Below are 9,230 nucleotides of genomic sequence, written 5' to 3'. Positions count from 1 at the left end.
CTCGCGGGCTGGCTCCTCACCACACCCAGCCAATCAGAGCCTCCCGGCGTTGACCGGCGCTGCCTGGCGGCTATAGAACAGGTTCCCCGAGACAGAGTGAAACCTGCTGGACCAAGCCCGCTCTGGCGTCTGCCCATCAGAGCTGGTTGGGGTCAGCCTGGTGGTCACCCCAGGGCAGGTCCCGACCCCACAAACCTCGCGATGGCCCCGCAGAGGGCGCAGGAGACAGGTTGTCAGCCAGGACCGGGGTCAGGAGCGGGACTGGAGTCAGCGCTTTCCCGTCTCTCCGAGCTCGGAGCTGCCCCCTACCTGGCAGCGACCCTCGCCTGGGGAGGAGCTAACAGTTCGGAGCCCCCTCTCTGTTTCCTTCTTAGGGTCACAATGGGGTCGGGGGCGAGGCAAGGGGACAGGAGGGGAGTGTGCACCCACCCTGTGTCTCTCTTGCAGCAGCCTTGACAGAATGTCCTCCCTCCCTCCCTTCCTCCTTCCTCCTTCCTCCCTCTTCCTTCCTCCTTCCTTCTTCCTTCCTTCCCCCCACTCTGGGCCCAAATGATTGTTTCACTGTTGACATGGAAACGGAAGGAGGAATGGAGGAGCAGCCTTAGGATTAGGCTCCGGGCCCTGAATAAGCGGCCCACACGACTCACACACGCGCAGGGCGTTTTGGCTTCAGGATGCGGGTCTAGAGAGAGGCGGTCTGATGCCCAACCCCGAGTCGTGCATCCAGGAGGGGCTGCCTCTCTCTTCCTGCCTCCTCCATTCTCACCCAGGAGAGGCCATGCCTCCCGGGAGATGCTGGAGGAGGAGCCGGACGCCACAGGCTGCGCTCACCCAGGAGGTGGCGTCGGCAAGTCGGGTGTCCCTTGTTTTTCACAGCGACCCCTACGTGGGGGGTGAGCACGGTCTGAGGCCCAGAAACAAAGGGCCCGGAGCCGAGGTCTCGGAAGGTGTGAGGACCCGGGAACCAGCAGGGCCGGTTGGAAAGAGGAGCTGCTGTTCTCTGTCCAGTGAGGGTCTCCCCAGAGGAAATGCCGTTCCGTTCGGATGAAAACCAGAGATGGCAGAGGCTGCTGTTTATAGACCCGTCCCCACCTGTGAACAGAGGCCTCTCCTGCTCCAGGACAGCCTGCCCGCTGCTCTAGGACAGCCCGCCTGCTGCCCAAGCCCTTTCCGTCCAGCTTCTCCGCAGCAGCGGCTCCCATGAGCACAGAAGGGACAACCCCTCACCACGGCGGGCGGGCGGGCGGCCGTGGCCACATGTCCTGGAGAGCAGCAGGAGGGAGGGAAGGGGTGTCTGCGGGTCCCGGGGAGCAGAAGCGGGTTCGGCTGAACCAGACAGTTCACAGAGTATCAGGACTCCAGTCCCAAAAGTCACATGGGGAGGAGCCTGGGTTGGTGACACCCCTTGCGGGGATGGGGGGCGCTGGGCACAGGGACCCCGCTGACCGCAGGGAGTGGAGAGAGAAGGAAACGATCTCATTCTTTCTGGGCCTGTGACACCCACTTCCCCCGGGGCCCGTGGAGACGGCTCGGGAAGAGATGAAAGGGAGACCACGTCCCTACTTCTCCAGAATGAAGAAGCTGGATTTCTTCCTTTAACAGGAAAAATGAAACTGTGTCAGAAGTTTCCCTCTCAGGTCTTGTGTCACCTTGAAATGTGGTGGTTCTATTTAGACTTAATAGTCCAACTGTCCAAAGATTGCTCCCGAGCAGCTGTTCAAAGAAGCCCAAGGTCATCCAGGGAGAAGCCCAAGGTCATCCAGGGAGAAGGAGGTTGGAGGGAAAGGTCAAAAAAAGTGCATCAATTAGAGAAGCCCAGCCAACGTGTCTCCATGGTGATCAAATGCCAGGAGCCCTGAGCGAATGCCGGAAAGGGACTGGGACGAGGAAGATCCGCCAAAGCGGAGGCAGAGGAGCATTCCTCCAGAGCTTGGCAACACGCCCCGGAGGCCCCATGTTGGTCCAGCCCCCGGAGCTGACCCCTGAGCCGACTTTTTCAACGAGGCCCATCCTTTTTTTTGTTTGGCGGGCGGGCGGCCGTGGCCACATGTCCTGGAGAACAGCAGGAGGGAGGGAAGGGGTGTCTGCGGGTCCCAGGGAGCAGAAGCGGGTTCGGCTGAACCAGACAGTTCACAGAGTGTCAGGACTCCAGTCCCAAAAGCCACATGGGGAGGAGCCTGGGCTGGTGACACCCCTCGCGGGGATGGGGGAGGGCGCTGGGCACAGGGACCCCGCTGACCGCAGGGAGTGGAGAGAGAAGGAAACGATCTCATTCTTTCTGGGCCTGTGACACCCACTTCCCCCGGGGCCCGTGGAGACGGCTCGGGAAGAGATGAAAGGGAGACCACGTCCCTACTTCTCCAGAATGTAGAAGCTGGATTTCTTCCTTTAACAGGAAAAATGAAACTGTGTCAGAAGTTTCCCTCTCAGGTCTTTTGTCACCTTGAAATGTGGTGGTTCTGTTTAGACTTAATAGTCCAAACTGTCCAAAGATTTCTCCTGAGCAGCTGTTCAAAGAAGCCCAAGGTCATCCAGGGAGAAGCACAAGGTCATCCAGGGAGAAGCACAAGGTCATCCAGGGAGAAGGAGGTTGGAGGGAAAGGTCGAAAAAAGTGCATCAATTAGAGAAGCCCAGCCAACCTGTCTCCACGGTGATCAGATGCCAGGAGCCCTGAGCGAATGCCGGAAAGGGACTGGGACGAGGAAGATCCGCCAAAGCGGAGGCAGAGGAGCATTCCTCCAGAGCTTGGCAACACGCCCCGGAGGCCCCATGTTGGTCCAGCCCCCTGAGCCAACCCCTGAGCCGACTTTTTCAATGAGGCCCATCCTTTTTTTTGTTTTTTAATCCTCACCCAAGGATATTTTCCATTGATTTTTTTAGAGAGAGTGAAAGAGAAAGGGAAAGACAGAGAGAAATATCAATGTGAGAGAGACACATCCATTGGTTGCCCCCTGCACGTGCCCTGACCAGGGCCCGGGCCAGGGAGGAGCCTGCAACCGAGGTACATACCCTTGACCGGAATCGAACCTGGGACCCTTTGGTCCACAGGCTGATGCTCTATCCACTGAGCCACACCAGCCACAGCAACGAAGCCCGTCCTTGGGCATGTTTCCAAGAGCCCGGTTTTAGCAGGAATCCTGCTGAGCCCAATTAGAGGTCTCTCTGCCCTCAGAGCCTGACCTCGTCTCCTCTCCCCCTGTGGTATGCGACCACCCTGGCTTCCTTCAGCTGGAATCTGGGGGAGTCCTTTAGCCAGAAGCCCTTAGCCCCGGGGCCCCCTCCTGGTGGTTTTCCATCCCCTGACCCCCACCGTGCTCCGGGGCTACGAATTCCCACTGGCCCCGCTGTGTTCAGACTCGAGCCCCTAGGAGAGACCTAGACAAGGTCCCTCTTCCCTCACTGCCACCGTCTTGAATAAAAGCTGGTTCCACCACGTTAGCCACTGTCCACGCTGGCTCTTCTGTGCCAGCCCTTCCCTTCCGCAGGCCTGTGTCTGTGTGGTGGCTTTATTTATGTTTTCTCCCACGTGCCCCATGAGGTTAGGTAAGGTTCCCTCTGTTTTGCTCAGTTCCCAGCACCGTAATGGGCTCTCTGTAAATATTTATAGAGGGAATGAAAGTCCCTGAGAAGAAAAACATGGTGACTCTCCAAACTGAGGCAGGAAATGAAACGTCAGAGTCCGTGAACGCAGATGCGAACCGTGTCCCCTTATTTCTCCTGCAGCGATGTCCACACCACCACAAGCTTAAGCTAAACCCAAGCCGGACCATGTTGTCGGCTGAATTAACAGCCCCCAGTACGCAGTCCTGCTCCCCGTGACCCTACCTTACAGCGAGATGGACTTCGCTAGGCGATCAAGTTGAGGGTTCGAGATGGAGACGGTACCTGGATGTTGTAGGTGGCCCCGAGTGTAATCACAGGGCCCTCAAAAGGGGAGACGGAGAGGGGGGCAAAGACAGAAGAGAAGGAGGTGGGTGATGGCATGCAGAGGTCGGGAGGTGCTACAAGGATGGTGTCGAAGATGGAAGAGGGGCCGCACGCCCAGCACCGTGGGGAACGGCACCTCTAGAAGCTGGAAAAGGCAAACCCAACCCCAACCCCGAGTCTCCCGGGGAGCGGGCCAGCCAAGCCTCGGGTTCGGGCCGTGAAACTGACTTGGGACTCTGACCCCGAGGAGCGGGCCAGCCAAGCCTCAGGTTCGGGCCGTGAAACTGACTTGGGACTTCTGACCCCGACTCAGAGAGAACAGGTATGTCTCGGGCAGGAGGCGGGCGATACAGCAGCCGTGGGGATGGATGCAGCCACAGCCTTGGACACAGGGCGGCTTTCTGCAGCTGCACCAGGCCCCGCTCTGTCAGGCCCTCTGCATGGGCTCTGTTTTTATAAATACATTTTTATTGATTTCAGAGAGGAAGGGGGAGATGGAAACATCAATGATGAGAGAGAACCCTTGATCGGCTGCCTCCTGCACGCCCCCCACTGGGGACCAAGCCCACAACCCGGGCATGTGCCCTTGACCAGAACCGAACCCGGGACCCTTCAGTCTGCAGGCCAGCGCTCTATCACTGAGCCACACCGGCTGGGCTGTGGGCTCTTTTGAAGCTGAAATCGTGTCTCTGGGGGAAGTGCCCTGTAGACCCCGACTCACAGGCATGGGAACCACGTCACAGGATGAGCACAGGGCAGAGCTAATGTTGGAAGAAAACCAGAGTGTTCAGCCGACCTCCACCCTTTAATGTCTACAGTGCACAGGCTCTTTTATGCTTCTCCATCCACCCCGGCCTCTCGCTGCTCTCGGGTTTGCTCCACGGTGGTCCCTCCTCCGGTCTGTGCCCTCCCCGCAGGTGTCCACAGAGCCCCTCTTCCCCATTCAGTCCCTCTGCTCAAAAGTACCCTCGGGCCGTGAAACTGACTTGGGACTTCTGACCCCGACTCTTGGCGAAGAGGACTGGAATCGATCCTTTTTCTATCTTTCAAATGTTGCACCTCTGCCTTCTATACCTAAACACCCTGTCTCAGGCAGGAGGCTGGCAATACAGCAGCCGTGAGGACGGATGCAGCCACAGCCTCGGACACAGGGCGGCTTTCTGCAGCTGCACCAGGCCCCGCTCTGTCAGGCCCTCTGCATGGGCTCTGTTTTTATAAATACATTTTTATTGATTTCAGAGAGGAAGGGGGAGATGGAAACATCAATGATGAGAGAGAACCCTTGATCGGCTGCCTCCTGCACGCCCCCCACTGGGGACCAAGCCCACAACCCGGGCATGTGCCCTTGACCAGAACCGAACCCGGGACCCTTCAGTCTGCAGGCCAGCGCTCTATCACTGAGCCACACCGGCTGGGCTGTGGGCTCTTTTGAAGCTGAAATCGTGTCTCTGGGGGAAGTGCCCTGTAGACCCCGACTCACAGGCATGGGAACCACGTCACAGGATGAGCACAGGGCAGAGCTAATGTTGGAAGAAAACCAGAGTGTTCAGCCGACCTCCACCCTTTAATGTCTACAGTGCACAGGCTCTTTTATGCTTTGATATTTGGGGGAATGGGGAGCGGTGAGAGCCCCCCGGAGACCACACCGTTACAACTCATCCTGTCTGTCACCATCACATCACTGCGTCAGAGGACTGTTTCCGACCGTCCCTGCTGGACAGCTGGAAAACCTGAGTCATCGACAGATGGAGGGCGTCCGGCAGGCCCCTGGCAGAGCTGGGCACAGAGCCACGGGCACGGTCGGCCGGGCCTGGCAATCACATCACGTGTCACGTGCCGCCCTCTTCAAAGCGCCTGCCCCCCTTTTGTCTCTTCTGAGCCTCACAATCGTTTTCAGGGAGAGTAAAACAAGTGCTACGACTTCCCTTTTGAAGATAAAGAAACCGATGCCCACAAGTAAGTCCTTCTCAGGTGCTTTCATGAAAGACAAGCCCCCCAAATGCTTCCAGGGGCTTTAGACCCCAGCGTGGAACTTTTCCACGTTTTTCTCATTGTTGCTCCCCTTCACGGGATTGTTAAGACCAGAACCCCAAGAGTCGCCAAAACCGGTTTGGCTCAGTGGATAGAGCATCGGCCTGCGGACTGAAAGGTCCCAGGTTCGATTCCAGTCAAGGGCATATACCTTGGTTGCAGGCACATCCCCAGTAGGAGATGTGCAGGAGGCAGCTGATCGATGTTTCTCTCTCATCGATGTTTCTAGTAAGAAATGTAAATGTGCCCTGACCGGTTTGGCTCAGTGGATAGAGCGTTGGCCTGGGGACTCAAGGGTCCCAGGTTCGATTCCGGTCAAGGGCATGTACCTTGGTTGCAGGCACATCCCCAGTAGGAGATGTGCAGGAGGCAGCTGATCGATGTTTCTCTCTCATCGATGTTTCTAACTCTCTATCCCTCTCCCTTCCTCTCTGTAAAAAATCAATAAAATATATTTAAAAAAGAAAAAAGAAACCCAAGAGCCATTCCTCGTTCTGGTGCCTCTGATCCCTTCACGGGATTGTTAAGACCAGAACCCCAAGAGTCATTCCTCGTTCTGGTGCCTCTGACGCTCCCCCAGCCCATCCATGAGTCCTGTGGACTCGCTGCAAAGGGTGGCTCTACTTCAAGCCTCTGGCCACCGGCTGACAGCCCTGCATCCCGCCCCCGGCCGGGTCCTGCCCCGTGAGGCTAGTCTGGCCGTAGCAGCTGGTCAAAACCGTCTGAAATGAATCAGATTGTGCGTCCACCCCGCTCGGATTTTTCATTGGATTTCTGTCCCAGTCGGAGCCAGACCTGCCCGCCCTGGGGCCCATCGCCTGCCCCTCCCACAGCTGCCCGGCTCCATCCACCCCGGCCTCTCGCTGCTCTCGGGTTTGCTCCACAGTGGTCCTTCCTCCGGTCTGTGCCCTCCCCCCAGGTGTCACAGAGCCCCCCTTCCCCACTCAGTCCCTCTGCTCAAAAGTACCCTTCACGGGGGAGACTTCCCTGAAGGTTCTGGCGGCATCTGTGCTGTTAACCACACCACCCAGCTCCATGCCCTGGCCTTTAACTCCTTCAGAGCCCTCTGTGCCTTGGAAATAGGTCATCTTCATTTCCATGGTCATAGTCATATTCGTATCTGTCCGTCCACACTGACCCATAACCGGGTCTTTGTGCCCCTGTGTTTCTTTATTCTCTGACTCCTCTTCAGCGTTACCTCCACGGCAGCTCGCCCGTGGCCCTCCCTCCAGGGCTCCCCGCGGTGCATGAGCCCAGACGGACAGACGGACGGATAAATAAGTGCGGCTGAGCCACGGAGCCTCCTGGGTGGCCTGTGCCCCCTCCCTATTGACCTTCTGAGTTCGGCCTTGATCTTTGGGATCTGCCCTTAACTTGCCCGAAGCTCATCTTGTTTATGGTTTTTGTCACCTGAATCTGTATCGCTGCAACACCAGCTACCCACCCACTTGGCGAAGAGGGCGGGAATCGATCCTTTTTCTATCTTTCAAACGTTGCGCCTCTGCCTTCTATACCTAAACACCCTGTTCTCGGAGCAGCCACACACCGCCTGGCCTGTTACGCCCATGGCTGCAGTGTTGCCACGGGATCTGCCCTTAACTTGCCCGAAGCTCATCTTGTTTGTGGTTCTTGTCACCTGAATCTGTATCGCTGCAACGCCAGCTACCCACCCACTTGGCGAAGAGGGCTGGAATCGATCCTTTTTCTATCTTTCAAACGTTGCACCTCTGCCTTCTATACCTAAACACCCTGTTCTCAGAGCAGCCACACACCTCCTGGCCTGCTACGCGCCCACGGCTGCAGTGTTGCCATGAGGTCCTCGCCACAGGACAGCCTCTGACTGGCCTCTGGAGAGCAAACCCGTTCTCTCCTCCTCTCCGTCTGCCCCGGCCCCACCTCGGCTCTGGGCACAGAGCCAGCAGGGCTGGTGCAAAGTCCCCCCCATCCCTGCTGCCCATCAGCCCACGTCCCCTGCGGTGTGAGCTGCAGAATCTCAGAAGGAAGATGGGAAATCCTGTGTGATCCCTCCCAGACGGCGGGACAGTCATCGCCACAGGGATAAGAGCCTCTTCCAGGCTTCGCTGGGGCTCGAGGCGGAATTAGAGCCACAATCAGACCGGCCCCTTCCGCAAACAGCCAACCAGCAGGGATCGCAAACTGAAGACATTTAACGGCCATTCCAGGCCATCTTAAAGGCAAACCTTTGAAAAGGGTGTATTAGAAACCACTCTTAAAAGGTGTTTACAAGCTTTTGCTTCCAAAATACACTGAACAACCAGGAGAACAATCAGGTTTACTGGTCGGCTGGACCAGCCCTGAAGGCTTCCGAAATGACTGACAGCAAGGGTCCCTCCTGGTACTTCACAGGAACCGCGTTTGCATAATTGCAGGAGGTGGTTCAGACTCGGCCTCCTCCTGGCCACAGGCCCCGGCTGGCCTCACACCGTGATGGCAGAGGGAAGCGCATTATGGAAATCGCTTGCAAAGGCGGGGACCAGCCTGCGTTTCGGAGCCCAAGGGTTGAGGACGATTTGCTTGCTGCTGGATTCGCTCTGCGTGACGGACGTGACCAGCCTGTGGTGAAGGTTCGTGTCACATATAACACGGCCTCACTTATCATTGGCTAAGGAGAGAAGAGCTCCCATAATCCCTGTGGTCCGAGCAACCAAATCGTCTCGTTTTTTACATCCGTTCTCACCTCCTCTGCTCCGCGTGTGAGCCCGCAGCTGCGCCCAGCGGCCAATCGGGAGGAAGCGGGCATTGCCCTTGGACCCCGAACGCCTCTGGAGCCGCTCAAATCTCCAGCCACTTCATTGAGTGGGTGTTGGGTTCAAATAGGACCTCTACTCTCTGAAGAGCCAAGACGGGAACGTGAATCACGAGAAAGGATGGGCCCCGGTGAAGGGGTGTTTCTGTTTAAAGCACACACAGCGGGCGTGGAAACAGGACAAGCAGCCTGTTCTAGGAGCCGCAGCTCCGAGAGCACCAGTGCCCAGGGGACACGCAAATGCGCGGAAACGTCTCGGAACGGCTGGTTCCCTCCAGGGGAATCACATCCATCACCTTCGAGCTACTCATGGAAAACAGAGAAAATTATCAGCGCCACGTGGTTGCCAGGCAACCCTCACCACGTACCTACTATGTGCCAGGCTCACCCTGAAAACAGAAGGAAAAGGACACACTGCAACTTCCTGACTCAAAGCCACGCCCCGTCTAAAACCACAGCTCCTGGTGGAGGACCGTGCACCCCCAGCAGGCTCACCGACTCGCC

Source organism: Myotis brandtii, unplaced genomic scaffold (genome assembly GCF_000412655.1).
Source record: "Myotis brandtii unplaced genomic scaffold, ASM41265v1 scaffold426, whole genome shotgun sequence".
Taxonomy (NCBI): domain Eukaryota; kingdom Metazoa; phylum Chordata; class Mammalia; order Chiroptera; family Vespertilionidae; genus Myotis; species Myotis brandtii.
The sequence above is the reverse complement of the archived record's forward strand: the minus strand, read 5'-3'. Positions refer to the sequence as shown.